Here is a 20291-nt window from a genome sequence, read left to right as displayed (position 1 = left end):
AAGATGAATTAATCTTAAATTGAGGAAATCACTTTTTTTTGTTTTGTTTTGTTTAGTCTTGTGGGTTTTTCATGTTTTTGTTGTAGTTGTTCATTAATTGGTACAGAACTGCCAAATTATAGAGAATCTGAGTGATGCGAGAAAGTAACTCTTTGAGATAGATTCTCCACTGTCCTTGTTGAACTAGTCTAGTTAAAAAAGAGCGATAAGAGCCTTTCAGACTGAACATTGGAAGGGCTAGTCTCAAGCCATTTTCTGTGCATCTGAGTCCCTTATCTAACTCTTACACTAAGTGGTAAGTGCTCTGTTTCCTCACTTAAGCTATTCTCATGCTAACAAGCCCTGAAGTCTCCTTCTGCTGGTAATGGAATCATCTGCCATCCCACTCCTTCTATGGAATATGATCTAACACTTAAATGCTAAAAGACGGGCCCTCACAGAAACCAGACATGTTGCATAAGAAAAATATTTCTGGATCTGAAGAAGCAACTCCTGCACAAGACTTGAGTTGGCTCTAAGCACCCACATCAGGCAGCTCAGAGATTTCTGTAACTCTAGCTCAAATGTTTCAGCAGCCTAATTTGGCCTCCATGGGCTTTGGAATAATAATAATAATAATAATAATAATAATAATAATAATAATAATAATAATAGTAGTAGTAGTAGTAGTAATATAATATCAATAATTAAAATAAACCTAAAACAGAGAATGAAGACTTTCTTGTGATATCAAATTGACATTAAAATGGCTTGTTTTTGCCTTCCTGTAATTTTAAGCTAAAATCATATCTGCCACTGGCATGTCTATTGGATTCTCTCATAGATGAGTTTTTAATGATTATAAATACTTTGTGGTTAAAATTCCATCAAAATACAAAAGTATTATTATTAATGTGAATTTTTGTGGGTGATAGCAGAGTTCATGCAATATTATTTTGATTATCCCTGCTGAGTATAAAAGGAAGTTCAAAGTAATTTGCAGTTTTGTAACCTGAGGCAATTATTTCCATGAGGAGGGAAAACCTACTTCTGCTCCATTCTGCTTCATTGCCTAACATCTAGTTACTTCAATCACATGTTACTGTCATTCATTTTCCTACAAGCCACTGATGTCTTTGTTCATCTTTTGAGTACCTCTTACCTGCTTTTAAATCAATAGTGTATGGAGAATGGAGGGAACCTTTGATACAATTTCTGTGCAACTTAGCAATGAATTGAGAAGGAATGCTTGAAATTGGGTTGAGTTTCCAAGCCCATTTTATTGCAGAGATTATTTTGCAATTATATTTTGTTGCTTATAAAAATACTTTATTCAGTTTTTAAGATATTGGTTTTTGATATTAACATTTATCTCTTTAGAGTTCACAAAAGAAGAAGTATGAGTAGGATACATTCAACTGTAAATCCACCATCTTTTTTTCCCAAGCTGTCCAACTATCTTCCTATTAAACCCAGGTTTGCAATATCCCTGTGCAAACTGTAATCTTGCATGATATTTACTTGATTTTTATTTCATCCTCAGAGTGGATTGATGTCTAAAAGACATTGGAAATGTCATAATACCTTATATATTGCACCTTAGTAAAACACAGTAGCTGTGAGTTTGAGAGACTCTTTCTTCAAGTAAACTTTGATTTCTAGATTCAGTTACTTAGTCCTAAGAAGATAAATTTAAAAAAAATGGGAAAGTTTTGCTATTGCCAGCTTCAGGCAGAAGATGAAGTGAGAACTTTGATGACTGTCTGGATTCTATACGCCATTAAATTTTCCCATTAATGCCAATGTTCAAAATTACAGTCTGTTGTTAATTTCTAATAGCACTAAAGAGATTATATAAATTCAATCTTAATGATGTAATATCTGATACAATATAATGAATTCCAACTCCCCCAAAATGTTCACTTTGAGAAATATGCAATTTTTAAATTTGTAGATTTTTTCTTCATAATCATAAGAATTATCATATTTGATAATTATATTTAGTTTTAGAAATGGTGTTCGTACAAGCTGGTTAGATGGCTCTAACAGGTTAGTGGCACACACTTTCAAGCCTGTTTTTCTGAGTTTGATCTCTGTCTCTTCATGGTGGGTAGTGAGAAAATCCCCAACTTGTCCTCTGACCTGCACATCTGCACCATGGCATTTATGAGTGCCCTGCACACAAACATACACTCAACAGATAAGAAGTAGATAAATATATGTAGTAAAAACTTGAAAAACCATAGCTAATACATTAATACTTATACTTAACTCCATTATGATGAATCATATTAATATGCATATGAACACCAATTAGTTTAAATAATACTAAATACTCAGTGATTTCTCTTCACCTTGTCCAACATTTCATTTTGGTGATTTTGTTTGCACACTTATGTTATTCTATATGTGTGTGACCACATGTTTTTGTGTGTGGGATAGTTTACATGCACAAATGCTTTCACTTATTTGTAGAGGTAAGTGATGAAAGTCGGGTGTCAGCTTCAGGAGCATAGACTGCAATTGGCTATCGTTAGTCTCTGACTGCCTAGTGCTGGGGTGGTAAAAAGACACAAGGAATTTTCCCGTGTTTTCTTGAATCCCTGGGGCTCAGTCTTAGGTCATTATGTTTATATGATGAACATTTTCCTGACAGTGCTATCTACAAAGCTGCTAAAGTTGGTTCAGTTTGGTTCTCCTTTGTACTCTGTTATTTTATGGAAAGTATGTGCTTTTATAAACATATGTGCAGCATGGATTTCACTTGCTGTGAATTTTACTGTTATTGCTAACGAGGCAAGATTGTCTTACAGAATTCAGTCTTCAATCTGCTATTCTTACTTAACATTGTATCCTGGAATTCCCACAATAGCTATTCATCATTTAGCTTAATTTATAAAAAAAAAAAAAAAAAGTTACTGGGACAAAGGTATAAATTTGATACAAGATTCATTTTGTCTCTCAATAGATTCCATGTTATCAATGTTAACTAAACAGATTATTCATTTCTGCTATTAAATTCCCATTTTTAAAAAAAATGTATTAGCTGTACACTATAAATCATTCACTTAAAGAAATGATATAGAGTATCCTGACTTGGTTTTCTTTTCTCCTTTTATTAAAAAGATTATTTTCTCATACAATATATTCTTATTGCATATTCCCCTCCCTGTCTACACCTCCCAGTTCCTTCCTACACCTTCCCTCCCATCCAGATTCAATCCCTTTCAAGAACAGGCTTCTAAGATAACAAAATGTAACTCAATAAAATATGATAAGATGAAATTAAAACCTACCCATCCAAGTTGGACAAGTGAAACCAACAGAAGAAAAAGAGGCCCAAGAGAAGGCACCCGAATCAGAGAGGCACACAGTCACACACTCGGAAGTCTCACAAAAATACTAAATATTTATGCGGAGGACCAGGTGCACAGCGGCTCAGGCCCCTTCGCATTGCTTCAGTCTCTGTGAATTAATTAGCTTTACTCGGTTGATTTAGAGGGTTTTCTTCTCCTGGTGACCCCCTTCCTCTCTATCTTCCACACTCCTTCTGCCTCTTCTGCTCATGATCCCGGGGCCCCTTCGCATTGCTTCAGTCTCCATGAATTAATTAGCTTTACTCAGTTGATTTAGAGGGTTTTCTTCTCCTGGTGACCCCTTCCCTTCTATCTTCCTTCTGCCTCTTCTGCTCATGATCCCTGGACTCTGACGGGAGGGTTTGATGGAGACATCCCATTTAGAACAGTGTGCTTCAAGGTTCTCTCTGTGTGTAATATCTGGCTGTGGGTTTCAGTATTTGTCCCCATCTGCTGCAGGAGAGGTGGATTCTCATGATGGTTGTACAAGACACCGATCTATTAGGATAGCAGAATATATCTAGCAGCCATTTTATAACTCCTTTTATTTTATTTTTTTCAAAGACCAGTAATATTTGATTTTGCCCTAGGTCTCTTGGTTATACAGTCTCTGGTTCTGGGTCACCCAAACAGTCTCAGGTATGGGTTCCATCTCATGGAGTGTGCCTTAAGTCAAATTAAACATGGGTTGGTTGCTCCCCCAGGCCATGTGCCACCTTTGTACCAACATAACTTTCAGACAGGATATCATTTTAGATCAAAAGTTTTGTGGCGGGGTTGGTATGTTTCTTTCTCTTTTGTTAGTCTGCAGAATGCCTTCCTGTAGCAAACAGGCTAGAGAGCAGGAGTGAAGGTTCTATGCAGGCACCAGCTCAACCTCTCCATGTTCAATGAGTTGTGTGGATGTTGTCTTCAGCAACAGGACCCTGCTGTAAGTTTGTGGAGAGAAACCTATTCCCTTGGCAACAGCTTCAGTTGTGTGGAGATACCCATGGGACCCCTTGGTTAACAACTCAATTGGATTTTGTTTGTTCTTTATTTATTATTTTTTATTAGAACATCCAATGACTTCAGCATGTAAGATTTTCAGATTAATTTTGCTATTGTGCTTTGTTAGTTCAATTTTATATCCTGTTAGGTTTTCATGTATTTTTAATTAGAGGAACTTTCTTAAGATTTGCTTGTTAATTTTAAGTTATAAGTTTACAGTATGTAATTTTAACACAATGCTTTATTTAAATTCCTTCATTCAAGTGTGGAAATAAGCAAAATCAACTTTCCATAAGATAAATTATCTTTATATATTCTCTACATACTATGGAAAATGCTATATTACCTTTTTTCTTTGTGCTTCTTAAGTTTTCTCACGGAGGAAACAGGTGAGCATAATAGAAATTAATAGTGCAAACAGGTCTTTTGGTATGTGGTCTGGATAACTTGAACATTCTAAAAGTAAAACACTGCTAATTTATTGCAGTTCAGAAGTACATTTTATACCAGTTCAGTAGCAGGAATTTCATTGTGTAAAATGCAGACTAATAGGCTAAGTGTGGGGGGTGGTCAGAGATGTGTAGCAGTGCTGGAACTTTTTTCTTTTAATATTTTATTACTTTAGAAATAAAATATATAATTACATCATTTCTCCTTTTCCCTTTCCTACCTGAAATACTTCCCTTGTTCCTTTCCTTGCTTTCTCTCATATGTGTGTCCTCTTTCTCTTTGTGTTAAATATCTAGATAAACATTCTTAAGAATACAAATGCAACTTGCTCAATCTGTATAATGTTACTTGGTTTATGTGCTTTCAAGGCCGACCTCTTAGTTTTGGATAACCAATTGGTGTGTTCTTCCCTGGGGAAGACTTTTTCCTGATCTCGGGAATCTCTAATTCCTTGTAGTTCTTAGCCTCCCATTGCCCTGTGAGACTTCCTCCATTGGCCTATGCACTGGTTCCATTCTTCTTCAGATCTTCTTCAGGCAACCATGTGGATGGGACTTCATGGGTGTAGCTGTGTTGACACTTCTAGAAAACGCAACCTCACAACAAACTTCCTGCTCTTTTTTGCCCTCTCTTCCACACATCTCTGAGCCTTGGATTCATGAATAGTGATGTAGATGTATACAATGAGATGGGCACCACATAGTCAGTTTGTTATCTATGTTTTTTTTTTTTTTCTATGACCATTTTCTGAAATGAAGAGCTGTTACTTTCATTAGGGGTAGATACAAAGATAAATATTTAGAATGTAGCTAGGAATTATGCTATTTTAGTAAGTGGAGGTCGCAGGTTCTCTTCCAACTTTCATGACTTTACTAAACCTGAGGGATTTGCTGAGTGTTCATTATGAACTCTTAAATTTATTTAGAGAGATGTTGGTTACTGCCCAGCTATGACTGCCACTATTGCACTCCTGTGGTTATTTTGTCATGCTGATGGTTGTTGCATTATAGCAGTATAAGATAATTGGTTTCCTCCATCTCTTGGGGATCTTGCATGTAAGCTTCTGGCCCCATGAAAGGCAGACATCAGAAAGGAGGCATCCAGGACAGATCCAGCTCAAGTCTCCCAGGTCCTATATCTGAAGTCGAGGGTGTCTTCAGCAATAGGGACTAGCCTGCCACCTCTGGGAAACAGCCAGGTGCAACAACAATGATCTATAATGTTGTGGGAGTTTCTTGAACAACGCCGACCAATAATTCTAAAGCTGATTTCTCATGCTTGGTATCAGGATTCTTGTTAGATATTCTATGACTCCTAGGAGGAATGTTGTCATCCAATGTTGATAAATTTAATTTAAAATAGAAATGTAGCCGGGCGGTGGTGGCACACACCTTTAATCTCAGCACTAGGGAAGCAGAGGCAGGCAGGTCTTTGTGAGTTCGAGGCCAGCATGGTCTACGGAGGGAGATCCAGGAAAGGCACAAAGCTACACAGAGAAACCCTGTCTGGGAAAAAAGAAAACAAATAAAATACAAATGTATATGGCTACATAGACTTTTCCAAATGTACTTCTTTATATTAAATAATTTGATAGATCATGGGTCTGAAGATTATGAGCATCACATGACCACTACTGCCATTTCTCCTTCTTCCCTTCTTAAAATTTTAACGTTACTTCCCAGTCTTGACTAGAAACAGAGACATCTCCATTGCTTGTTATCACACCTTTCTTGGAATTCTTTTAATTAATCTCTCTTTGTTTTTTTCTCTTGAAAAATCCTTTCTCACTAACTCACAGTTCTAGTCTGTAAAGAAATTCACTCCCTGAGTGTTTCTTCCTTCTTCCCCCTCGAAGCCTGGAAACTTCTCTATAATTTTGATGAACCTAGGCACATGAAGAAGTTACCTTTCAAACACTGATATTGATTTGCTGTAACCACAGGCAAAGAACAGAGAACACATAAAAACTGTGCTTGGAATTAAGATACAGTATTTTCTCACAGTGTAAATACAAGCTCATGGATATAGTTTCCCTTAGAGGTCTCTTAAACCAAATTTTCCTTCCTTCTAATAATCTAATAATTCCACAACCTACCATGAAAATAGTTGATATCAATATTGTTCTTAGCAATTAGAATTGAACAAAATACAGTTTTAATTCAATATGTGGAATGGATATTATTTTTAACACCACAATGAGCACAACTTTCTATCAGATCCCTTTGTTTATTTGAATACACCAGTGATTCTCAAGCATGTGCTTGAGTCTCCTTTATGCTCCAAAGCATATTCACCACTCCAAGTCAATAATTAAAGACAATTTTCTTATTACTCTTGTAGCTTATAGCTATAGCAGAAGCATCATTGTGCTAATATGGTACTTACACATTTACCACCTTCTTTTTAAAGTTGCCACAATCATATAAGTCCTGTGAATATTTGTAGTCTAAAGCAAATAGTGTAAAACATCACAACATTGTATTTACCACAGAAAAAGAAATATACTGAATCACATTGCCTTCAAGCATCTGTGATTGTTGCAACTCGGCAAGATTCTATTGAGCAGCTGAGCACAATCATTCTTCTCTGAGGCCTTACGTTTTCAATCTAGCACTGACTTTCAGTTCATTCATACAATTGACATCTCTCACTTTATACCACATGATATCATCTTTATTCTTTAAGATTTGGTGTATTTAACTATGGTTGCTTTAAATATAATAATTTCAACATCACTTTCATATATAAGTTTGTGTCTTCTGCTTGCGCTGTCATTTCAAGTTGTATTTCTTATTTATTTATTTTTTGTTTCTGTTTTTCATTTTTCATTATTAAGAAAGTTTCTACTCACTCTACAGACCATCCACATCCCATCTCCTTCCTCTTCCACCCCCAACCCTCCCTGCCAAGCCACCCTACATCCCCACATCCCCCAAATCAAGATCTCCCATGGGGAGTCAGCAGAGTACAGCACACTGAGCCTAGGCAGGTCCAAGCTCCTCCCCACTGCACCAAAGCTGTGCAAGGCATCACACCACTGGCACTGGGTTCCCAAAAGCATCTCCATGCACCAGGGATGGATTCTGATCCCCCTGCCTGGGTGCCCCCCCCCAAATAGTTCTAGCCAAACAACCATCTTCCATATCCAGAGGGCCCACTCCAGTCCCATGGGGGCTCCACAGCCACTAGTCTACAGTTCATGGCATTCCACTAGTGTGGCTCATCCTCTCTGCACATCTTCTCATCATGATCTTGACATCACAGATTTGGAAAGAACAATACTTAACTTTGTATGGAAAAACAAAAAAACCTAGGATAGCTAAAAGAATCCTATATAATAAAGCAACCTTAGGAGGCATCATAATCCCTGACAAGCTCTACTATAGAGCTATAGTAATAAAGACAGCATGGTACTGGCATAAAAACTGACATATAGACCAATGGAATCGAATTGAAGACCCTGACATTAATCCACACATCTTATTTATTTTATATTTAAGATAACTTAAAACTATTTCTTGATATTTATAACAAGTGAGAAGCATGGTTATACAGAGGCCTCAGTTGACCTATTGGTAAATTGTAGAAGGGTAGATGAATATACAATGCTGAGATTACATCATTGTGTTTTGAGGACACATGGTTGCAGGGAATTTGATCTGCTCGGGATATTTGCTCATAGGAGGAAGAGTATGCTGTAACTGGCTGGGGTCTGACCTTGTCTTTCTCTCAAGCAATCCATGAAGTTAGGCTCCTGAACAAGATTAAAGCTCCTTGAGAGGAAAATCAGAACACTCTGCTGTACTAGTAATTCTTTTTTTATAAACTTCAAACAACTGAGACTCACCTGGGAAGCAGGAATCTCGAAGAGATTTCCCAGGTCAAACTAGCTGGTGGTCATTTGTGGGGGTGACTTTCTTGAATATTAATGGACGTGGGAGCATCCAGTCCAGTATGGCTGATGCCACCCAGGAGCAGGTGACCCTGGCTTGCATAAAAGTGGTGACTGAGCATCAGGCTGGGTGCAAAAGGCATCAAGCGGCATCCATTTATGTTTTCTATGTCAGTCACTGCTTGAGCTCCTCTTCTGACTTCCCTCAGAGATTGAGTGTGACCTGGAAGTATAAGCCAAATCAACCTCTTCCTTTCCAAGTTGCTTTAGGTCATGGTGTTCATCCTAGCAACAGATGCAAACTAGAATATGTGGTTTCTTACCAAACATTTTTGTCTTATAACCATTTCACTGTCTGAGCACAAGGGGATTTTTTTCCACCCTGATACTTGTATGATAACTCAGGAGACCTTACTGAGAGAGATGACACTCTGTGCATCCTGCCTCTGCCCTCAAGGCTGGCCTGCCCTGGAGTCTTCAACCCTTATCTTCTCTTACTGTACATCTAATACCTCATCATTCACTGTTCAGATTTTTCTCAAAGCTCTGAGCCCTGGGAGGGTAGTTTTCTGTAGCATCTCCTTTGGTGAGTTGTGAATTTACCTACTAGAGACGCCCTCTATGGCTTAGTTTCTCTTACATATCTTAAAAGAAAGTTGTTATTGGTTTGTTTGGTTGTTGTTCACCCATTTGTTACTCCCAAACTTTGTATTCAATGGATTGGAAGTTAGAGGACACATTTGGGAGAGATTCTAATAAAATGGCACAGGAAGTTTTGTTGGTGTATTGCAGAAGTTTCAACCAAGTGAATTTTACATTCTACCCAAAAACTTCTATGTTGAGCTACATCTCCAGCCAAAAATGCAATAGTCTCATTTCCTTTGACTGCACTATTTGAACTAAAAAAATAAAACACTATACATTTTTGAAATTATAAATAATTTTCAGATATTCCAATAATAAAATTAAAGTCTAGAGGATAATACGTACTCAAATTTATTTATTTATTTATTTATTTATTTATTTATTCATTTATTCATTTATTTTGTTTTTTTTGAGACAGTATTTCTCTGTGTAGCTTTGTGCCTTTCCTGTATCTCATTCTGTAGACCAAACTCACAAAGATCTACCTGCCTCTGCCTCCCTAGTGCTAGGATTAAAGGCATGCACCACCACCGCCCAGCAATATGTACTCAAATTGAAAGATATATTTATGATGTGAGTGGGAATTGGCCGTGGTGGAGTTGCTTTGTTAAGAGAACAAAAATAAGATAAGTGTTGTACCTCTGTGTGTGCTCTCCTTGCTTGCTATTCAAAGTTTGGTGAAAGGATTGAGAGCTTCCAAAACACCTGGGTGTACAGTGCGGTGCACAGCAAAAGTTTATTGTAAATAGAGAAGCTCTTTCTCTATTCCAGAGTTAAGTGAAGACAGATCTGCATTTAAAAACGCTCCCAGACTATTCATAAAGACAAACCTTGTAAAATATTGCAATTATATAGAAATTCTCTTTACAATGTGCCTACATATGTCTTGATTACTAACATTCAATAAAATTCATTTTAATTTCCATACATCATTAGTATCCATACATTTTGTAAATCTCCTCATATACATTACAAAGTAAATTATATAAAATGCTCATGAAGGTCAAACAAACTTTTCTTTGGAAAGCAACATATATTTAAATAAGAATGGAGATAAAAGGTTTTAAAATTCTTGTGAGGTAATGTTATCAATCAGTCATATTACAAGAATTACTTAAAATTTGTTAGTCAGTTTTAAGGTGTAAAATTATCAAGTATTTTTACTTGAAATAAGCTTACTTTTTTGTGATTTTTGGGGGGTGCAGTAGCACTTTTCAGCCAGCAGGAGGTATTGGTATAGTTCCAAAGTAGGGCCTGCTGGCGACCTTGGCTGGCAGCAGCTGAAGGCAGGAGCCAAGATGGCAGGGAGCAGGCATTCAGGGAGGAGTGGGAACACCTCATTCATAGTGGGTTTTGCTGGTCTGGGGGCTAAGCTAGGGAACTGAGACCAGACTAGCTGCTCCCTTTTTCGGTAATGGAACCATGTAGGCGTCCCCTGGTTAAATGGAACTTTGCAGGAGGGTTTAGGTATCCGCCAGCCAGGGAGGAGGCTAAGGGAGGGAGCTGCCCAGGCCTTTGGAATTTGCCCCACATTGGGCGCCAGAAATTGGTGAAATTAAGGCCACTCCACGTAGTTAAAAGGGAGCTTTATTTTGTGGGGTAACTTACAAATGAAGGGATAGGTAACAGGGTCTGGCAAAGGTATGGCACAGTCCGGCGGTGTTCTCTGGAGAACTCTGCTTGGTCTACCTCCAGCATCCAGGGTCCCAGAGCCAAGAGAGACTTCTCCTCTCCTTCTTGGGTCTTCAGCTTTCTCCCTCAACCCCGCCTTATGGGTATGACCATTACCGAAGCCTCAATGGGGGTTGGAACTTCCAGGCCAAGGCTGGGATGGCTACCCACTACACATATGTCTTGATTACTAACATTGAATAAAATTCATTTTAATTTCCATATATCATTAGTATCCATACATTTTGTAAACCTCCTCACATACATTACAAAGTAAATTATATAAAATGCTCATGAAGGTCAAACAAACATTTCTTTGGAAAGCAACATATATTCAAATAAGAATGGAGATGTAGTTTTTCCATGTTTTAGTTGTAGTAACACCATGAAGGACTGGGCAACAGGGAGCCAAGGAACCTCAGCATAGTGGGCCTGGAGAATCTTCAAATATCTTTTCCCCTAAGTGACCTGTGAGGTGCCATTGTCCCCTCAAGTCTTCCACCTCCTGTAAGCTACAGAGAGACTCAAGGTTTCTTCACAGGAATGATTTTCCTTCCACCTGTGTCCTATGTTCTTATCATTGTATTTGAGAAAACCATTTATTATATAAACGTGTTTTCTACAACCATATCTGAGGTGACTATAGTAGCAAACTTCATCAACCAAGGCAATGGAAGAAATGATTATGACCAATGACACTTATACATTCATATATTTATTTTGGAAATGAGATTTCCTGACAACTAATCAATGTATTATTCATGCTTATGAATTCCCTGCCCTTGACAATAAATACTTCAAGAGCTGAGGAGCCCCCAACTGGATCAGACTCTCTGGATAAGTGAGACAGTTGACTAGCTTGAACTGTTTGGGAGGCACCCAGGCAGTGGGACCCAGACCTGTCCTTAGTGCATGAGCTGGCTTTTTGGAGCCTGGGGGCTATGCTGAGACACTTGCTCAGCCTGGGAGGAGGGGGACTGGACCTGCCTTGACCGAATCTAACAGATTGAGCTGAATCCCCAGGGGAGTCCTTGCCCTGGAGCAGATGGGAATGGGAGGTGGGCTAGGGAGAGGGTGGGGTGGGGGGCAGGAGGAAGGCAGACAGGGGAATCTGTGGCTGATATGTAAAATTAAATTAAATTATGAAATTTCAAAAAGAATATGTTCTCCTTAAATAAAGAAAAAAGAAAGAAAAGATAGAAAATAAGATTTGAATAAGAGCATAGAAGAATTAGAATAATCTCATGATTAATGAAAATTAAGCATTTATTTATTATTTCTCTCACTCTCCATCTGGATCTTCTGCATTTAGCAATGCATTATGGACATAAATAGTTAATGGTACATGTATGTGTATAGTTGTAAACATTTTACAATGAACATGCATAAACTATATTGTGCATTGATAATGAGTACATGTGGCATACACATCAGTACAACTGGGGTTCATCCCACAGAACCTTTATTTGCTTTTATCATGTGAAAACTTAATCCTTAGCCACACCTGCTGAAATGAGACCATAATCCTCCCTACCTAGCAGGCTATGGCAGGCGGATGATAATTAAAGGTATACCTTCTGAGTTACAGAGTCAATTCAAAGCCAGTCTTGGCCAAATATCATGTGGATATCAGTGACAAAGTAGTGCCTGAACACGTCAGGCTCTGGGTATAAGCTCTTGAAGAAGGAGGAGGAGCAGAAGGAGGAGCAGAAGGAGGAGGAGGAGGAGGAGGAGGAGGAGGAGGAGGAGGAGGAGGGGAAAAATAAAAACAGCTTTACATTGCCCTTGCCCACAAAAAAAATAAGTATTAGCTTTTCTCTTATCAAACACTGTCTTGTGATATCCTAAAGACACTTGAGTTAAAGATGTGCTGTGCTAGCTGATGTCCACTTCTAGTTAATGTTTCTAAGACTTAATTTCCTATTATCACAAAAGAGATAAATATTTAGTCTCCACTGCTCTCCATCTATATGGCTCATCTTTTCCTTCTTCATGGCCAAAGTCCATACTAAATGAGGTATTGGGCAGTGTATCAAAAAGCTAACTAATTTTCATGTTCATACACTGCATGAAATGACAAAGCTTGCATGAAAGAATTAAAAACAAGACAGCTTGTGTGTGAAGATTGGATACTGAATAACGATCAAGGTCTATGTAATACACAGAATGTGAGTGGTATTAGGGATTTGGTGACAATAGTATGTCATTTAATATGTGGATATTAACAGCTTTACTTCTTAAATAGGACAGCATCACATATTTTAGACAGACATTAGTTTTTATACAAGCTTTGTATTCATAGAAAATTTGGTCAGAAATCAGGGAGGTTTGTCATGCAACTCCCATCCCTACACAGGCCAATTTGACAGTCAATAAAATTTGTCACTTTAATTAATATAGCTAAGATAAAAATCTAAGTCAATCTCTGGAATTTTCATAAAATTATTATTAGGGCATAGAATAAAATTATATTAAAACTCAAAAGGTAAATATAATAACAAAGAATTGCATCATAGATAATGTATTACATGTACAACATATAACAATTAAAATATAATATTTATTGTGTATGTTTTAATAACAGTTCCATCTTATTTTAAGCATAACACAGTGTAGCTGTTGAAGGAAAGTCTGAGACTCCAACCCTGTAGTTCAGGTGGTACCTGACTTGCCTTATTATTTCTTCTCAGATACAACTGAAATAGCACACCATGGTGAATTTTGCCTGAAGCTTCCATAATTGTTGAGTTGATATTCAGTAGACATCTTCATTTATTCATAGCAGAGTGAACAAGGAGGTAGATACTCTACATGAAAAAATAGAAGTCATACTGAGTTTCAAATAGTCACACTAATCTCTGTGCTAAATTATCTGAGAACAATAGTACTAAACTAAGCAAGAATTAGAATATTCTCTGTTTATAGATACTCGGGTGTAGAGTTATGGTTATAGAAACTTAGACTAATTTACTAACTGTTTGGGATTTGATGCATAAGAGACATTGACTTAAAAAGAAGGAATATTCTAAGCTTATCTTGACACAAACTAGAATAATAAAATCTGGACAATGGTCACTGTTCACAGAGCAGGAATTCTGGAGACAAAACATCACTGTGGGAAGATGGGTGACATTCTAGCTCTGAGGGAAGAAGAATTCAACCAAAAGTATTTCCATAATTAAATGTGTTGCCTGGCTCTTGGCAGGGGTGGGTGAGAGAAGAGCTGTTAAAGCTGATGGCTATTCTATTTTAATGAATAAGACAATAACTTGAGAAGGTGATAAATGGGTTTTTGAATGTGAAACAGGTTGGATCTCATGAAAATGTGGTACTGATGGATGACCACTGCACTTCTTTTTCTTGTGGTTTTTTTTTTTTTTTTTTTTTTTTTTTTTGCCCTGAACTCTCATCTAACCTGAACATCCACCCAAAATACAGTCTATACCCTGAAAATTCAGATTCATCCATGGTCCATCTTGTCCTCATCCTAACATCCTCCATTTTGTTACTGCTGATGTTTACTATGTGGAGAAGAGTGTGTCAAATGGGCAGCATGTAGAGTAAAGACTTGTTAAGTTGACTGATATTCATTAGACATCTTCTACTGTAAGCTACTTAAGGTTGTGCAAGAATGAGATGGGAAGGGCATGGAACAAGGCAAGAAATGCAATTCAACCTCTCCCTTCACACTTCTACATTGGCAGATTCATCATGTGTTAAAATTTGCAACCAGTGTATAACAATGCTTTTGAAGACACTCTCAGACACAGCACAGACCAGTGGAAAAATTGAGTTCATCAACAGGACAGTTTCCAGGATAAGTAGAGCCAAGGGGCATGCTGCCCTTCTAATTCAGCTTTCACTATGTAAAAATGCCTTATTTTCATGTCTCTATAGCCCTTTGTTTATTTTAGGCATGTGCTTTTTACTGAAGACTTTGAAGACCACTGTGAGGCTGACAGAGAACGTGCCTTCTACCTGCAAACCTCACTCATGCCTGTGTTCTGGCTACTCTGCATCTGGGGGCAATGCTTCAGTGATGTGCTGAACAAGAAACTTCAAAGAGACAGGCAGAGTCAAGGCTGTGCTTTAGCTGTTGACGGTGTGAACTGAGGAATATGGGTCCCAACACTGTGTTGGTTCTCAGAGAAGATGTTCTGTGCTTGAGAAACTAATGATTACAGGGGGGTTTTTTTTTGTTTTTTTTTTTTTTGTTTTGTTTTTGTTTTTTTTTGTTTTTTTTTTTTTTTTTTTTTGAGATATGTTTTTTCTGTGTAACAGTTCTGGCTGGCCTCGAGCTCACAGAGATTGACCTGCCCCTGACTCCCGAGTTCTGGGATTACATGTATGCACCACCACTGCCCAGCTTGTTTACTGTGTTTTAACACAGGCATCATATACAATGGAAGACATTTTATATATTAAAAAAATCAATTTTTATATAAATTGGCTTTCAGTGACTACGAAGAAAATGAAAACTAAGTTTTTGTCTGTTTTTTTTTTAATCTATTAACTGACTATTGGCTCCTATTGTCAGTAGAGTGTGTACATAAATAGTTTTTGCATATGAGCCACATTAAAACTGATAGTTTTTTTAGAACAATAATTTAAAGGAATGACAAATAAAAAAATAGATCTAAATATTTGTTAAAACATGAACTATTTCATTTATTCTTAATATTTCATAAAAGATTAACACTGGTTAGAATTTCATTTACACACTAAAATCATAGTAGCAGACATAATGCTTTTAACATATAGAGGATAAAAATAACCAGTACATGTAAATTACTCTACCTGTTTTCAGTTATCATGCCATTCACTATTTTATACACACACACACACACACACACACACAAACACACACACACACACACACACACACACAAGTATATATATGCTAAGGTATAAGTGGTAAATCACATATTTTTAATGCCTTGACATTTTTCTTCATATTACTATTTATTTTGACTGACAATAATTTCATTTGCTCAATATTATCTTGCATGAAAATTACAAATATTGACAAAGGATAGAGTCTTACTGACCAACATTACTACCCAAAACATGAGCTGAACAAGAAGTTCACCAATGAACATTCCAAAGCAGACAAGGTAAAACTCATGAGGCCTCTACCTACACATAGTACTACAAGTGACCAAATGCTGGGAGAAAGTGCAACAGTCTTCCTCAGGGAAGAGGACACCAATTGCTTACCCAGTGTCAAATGATCTATTATAAAATAGACATACAAGTAATGTTATGCAAACCAAACAGGTTATATTTAGGAATATATATGTGTATACACATACAAATATGAATGTAGTAACAAGGAGAAGGGGGCCATGACGTTAAAAGAAGTACAAGGAGAGGTATATGGGAAGGTTTAGAGGGAGGAAAAGAAAGTAATTATAATCTCAAAAATTAAAACTGGATCAGGTCCTCTGGATAAGTGAGACAATTGAATAGCTTGAACTGTTTGGGAGGCACCCAGGCAGTGGGTCCTTAGTGCATGAGCTGGCTGTTTAGAACCTTGGGCTTACACAGGGACACTTTGCTCAGCCTGGAAGGAGGGAACTGGACCTGCCTGTACTGAATCCACCAGGTTGAGCTGAATCCCCAGGGGAGTCTTGGCTATGGAGGAGATGGGAATGGAGGGCAGGGGATGGGGGGAATGCGGGGGTGGGGGCGGGAGGGGGGAGGACAGGGGAACCCATGGCTGATATATAAAATTAAAACACAAATATAATTTTAAGAAAAGGAAAAAAAATTAAGAAGTATTATATTTGTAAATAACAAGGGCACCTGATGAAAAAGAACACTAAAGCTAGACCCTCCATGTCTGTACACAATGGCATGGATTTGATAATAACCAATGAGATTGTCAGTATTTGACTACAACCCACGAGTATCAGGTATTCCAGTGTTCCCTGATTTACTTCAAACATATTTTTTAAAACAAGCAAATAAAACATATGCCATTTTAAAGTGGTGAAACTGCCGACCATCAGTGAAATCTAAGGCAGCCGTGATCATATCTGGCTCCCTCGTCCTAGTTATGTTCCTCTATCACAGGTCTATACAATCTGGAAAAACAAAGGCTTTCTCTGTGGTGCAGCCTAAGAATGGAATCTTAAGTTTGTGTTCAGAAGAACCCATTTAATAGAATTTCTCTTATTTACAAGCAACATATAAAATCTTACTACCTGCTTTTATCACATATAGAACTGTATAAGATCAGAAGGTGACTTAAATTTTATTTGGAAGCCACTGGAGGACTGTAGCAATGGAGAGATAAATCTCATTTAAATTCTCACTGGCGGTTAGACAGAGTGTCAATTGAATTAGAAAACATTGGGGGGATAGAAAGATTATCATTTTCAATAGTGTAGATTATGTGATGATAGCTTTCATCTATCTATTATTAAGAGAGATAGAGAACAATGTAAAAAGAGGTGCATTTGAAGCTAGAACAAAAGTTACAGTGTATTGGAGACAGATAAGAACATGAAGAAAGTATTAAATGATTACATTTTTTTGTTGCTGTCTCAGATTATAAATGCTATTTTGGCTTCAAAAAAAGGACTTTTACACAAGGTAGTTGTGAAAGTAAATAAAATATTAGGCCTATGAAATATGTTTCTGTCATTAAATTTTTGAGAGAACAAAGACATTTCTTGAACCATTGATTACATTAAATATCATGAAGTTTTAATCGTGTTCTTTCATTATTTCTACAAAAGCGTCTTTAATACTTTGACATCCAGTATAGTAGACTTTCATTTTATTCTGTCATGCCTAGGTATGCTGAAATGAATGTAATCACCCTCTCAATGAATGTATCCATTATTTTTTTTTTTAACGTGGGAAAATAATTTACCATTGAATTGCATTTTTATCTGAATGGCTCTTGTTTTACAATTCTAACAATGGTCAATTAGCCTTTGCAAACCATAGATTTATAGATCAGTTATCACTCAGTTGTTCCATATTAATTGAAATTAAATTATTTCATTAAATATTTCCTATATACATACAACTTAAAATATTCTGAAGTCTGAAAGGTGGCCCAGTTGGTATTTTAATATACATTTATTCATTTTCCTTGTATGTCATTACCAAAAGAGCTAAAGTCATCAGGATTTTCCAACATAGCACATTCTGAGTTAAGTGTATATAAACAGTTTCTCTCCATCTTGGCAGCAATTCTCAAATAACCATTCAGAGACTTCTTATTGATTATAAATGTTCAGCTGAGTGCTCAGGCTGGTTACTAACTAACTCTTACATTTTAAATTAACTTTTATTTCTTATTTACCCTCTACCACATGGCTGTACCTTCTTTTAACATGGCACATTCAGTTCCATTTGCTTCTCTCTACATCTCTTGTGACTCTCAACACTCCATCACCATTCTTGTTCCCAGAATTCTCTTATTTTGGTTCTGCCTTCTAACCTTATCCTGTCTAGCTATAGGCCAGCCAGCTACTTTATTTAACCAATCACAATGACATGTATTCATGCAGTGTCAGGGAATATTCCACAATTGTGTATTTGTATAGCTGAATGTCCATTTACTATATATGAAATAAACATATAAACTACATAAGGGGAAGTAAATGACAGTTGATATTTATGACATTTGTCCTATGTATAGAATTTTATGAATAAACTGAAAATGTTTATGACAGAGATATAATTTGTGGTACTGGCTGTTGAGTATACAGTACACACTGGAATGAGAGACCACACCTCTCTATAGTTACTTAAGACCTATTTTCAGTAGTTCTACATTAGATTGTAAGTGAATTATTATAGAAGTTGAGTTAAATCAGTCAAAGCAGACACAATACAGACTTACAGTCAAAGCAGACACAATACAGACTTATAGAATGGCATTAAATTGTTTGTTTTGTTCTGTTTAATAGCATTCATCTGGAGACAGGCCAAATCCACATGCGCATATCAGACTCCACCAACCACAAGGCTGCTGGCTGTAAATTTTCAGGACAGTGGGCCTATGGGAGACTGAAGTTCAAACTAGGACTGCAGACAAGATAATCCTGCACAAACTTTGCAATGAGAATTGCTTTGCTTTATTTTACAGTCAAGATAATTTAGTTCACATATTTAGGGACACTCAAATGACAGGAAAAGAGGTGCCATCACTTTTGTGTCCCTTTTGAGCAGAGAAAGCACCCTACTCCAGATTCCAGCTGCACTTGAATATTAATCTACATCATAGCTCCAGCATTCCCCACATTTTGTCCAATTGTTTTTCAAGGGGAACACCCAAGGGTCCTTTTGCTATACAGACCCTCAGATGATGGATGACTTTTATGACTATCTCAATATTAACAGAATGGGTAAAAGAAATCTTGAAGGTCTCTTGCCACAGGCACTTCATGTCCACCCAATGTGATATCCTACTTAGAATCTCAAAGATCACTTAAAATGTATTTTTATTGGTCTTCCTTAAAGAAGTATGTGGGCAGGGAGACTCAATAAGCAGCTGCATCACTGAAAAGCTCATCTCAATAAAAACTTTGTTCATCAAGTTGTAGTTTGGTAGAATCATTATTTTGATCTGTCCTAAATTTCCTATGAGAGAGGAATGGAAGTGTGAGTCAGGTCTCTCAAAAAAGCCTCACACCACCCACTGTGAATGTAATCTTTTTGGCTCAAGTTGGCTAGTAAGTTATTATTCCATAAAATAATATATTATTTCTTGCCTCTGTGGAATATATATTTATATGTGTGAATATATTTTCAAAGGAAATTTAGTTGATTAGACAACAATGTATTAGAGCAAGGAATTGTTTATTGTTGCCTGTGCTGTGAAAGGATATGATAAGAACTTTTGGTTGGGGTCCTCATAGTATCTTTGAGGTCAGCTGATTTCTGCCATTGACATAGTAAAACAGCCATTGATAAAAATACATACATGATTATTGCTGGGTTTCAATATAATTTCATCTACAAGTTAGGAGAGTGGGTTGTGGACTTCAGTGGAACTTGATTTACAAAATAGGTAGTTAAAATGTTGCTAGCTCTATGTGCATATTATATGCTGGCTGTATTATATATACATATTTACTATATGTGTGTATAATATTGTAAAATTTTGGACTAAAATGTTATGTAAAATGTTCGATTAAAATGTAGAATGTCTTGCTGTGTCAAAATCTGCCTGATTACTTTTGCTTACAGTCAGAGAAAACTCCACAGGGAAGCATCTGATGTTAAAGTAGTGCTCTAGAGCTGGGCACTCTGCATTCTCCTGGCAGATGATTTGGGCAAAACATTTT

This window comes from Onychomys torridus, chromosome 17, assembly GCF_903995425.1.
Source record: "Onychomys torridus chromosome 17, mOncTor1.1, whole genome shotgun sequence".
NCBI lineage: Eukaryota > Metazoa > Chordata > Mammalia > Rodentia > Cricetidae > Onychomys > Onychomys torridus.
Note: the sequence above shows the minus strand (reverse complement) of the source record.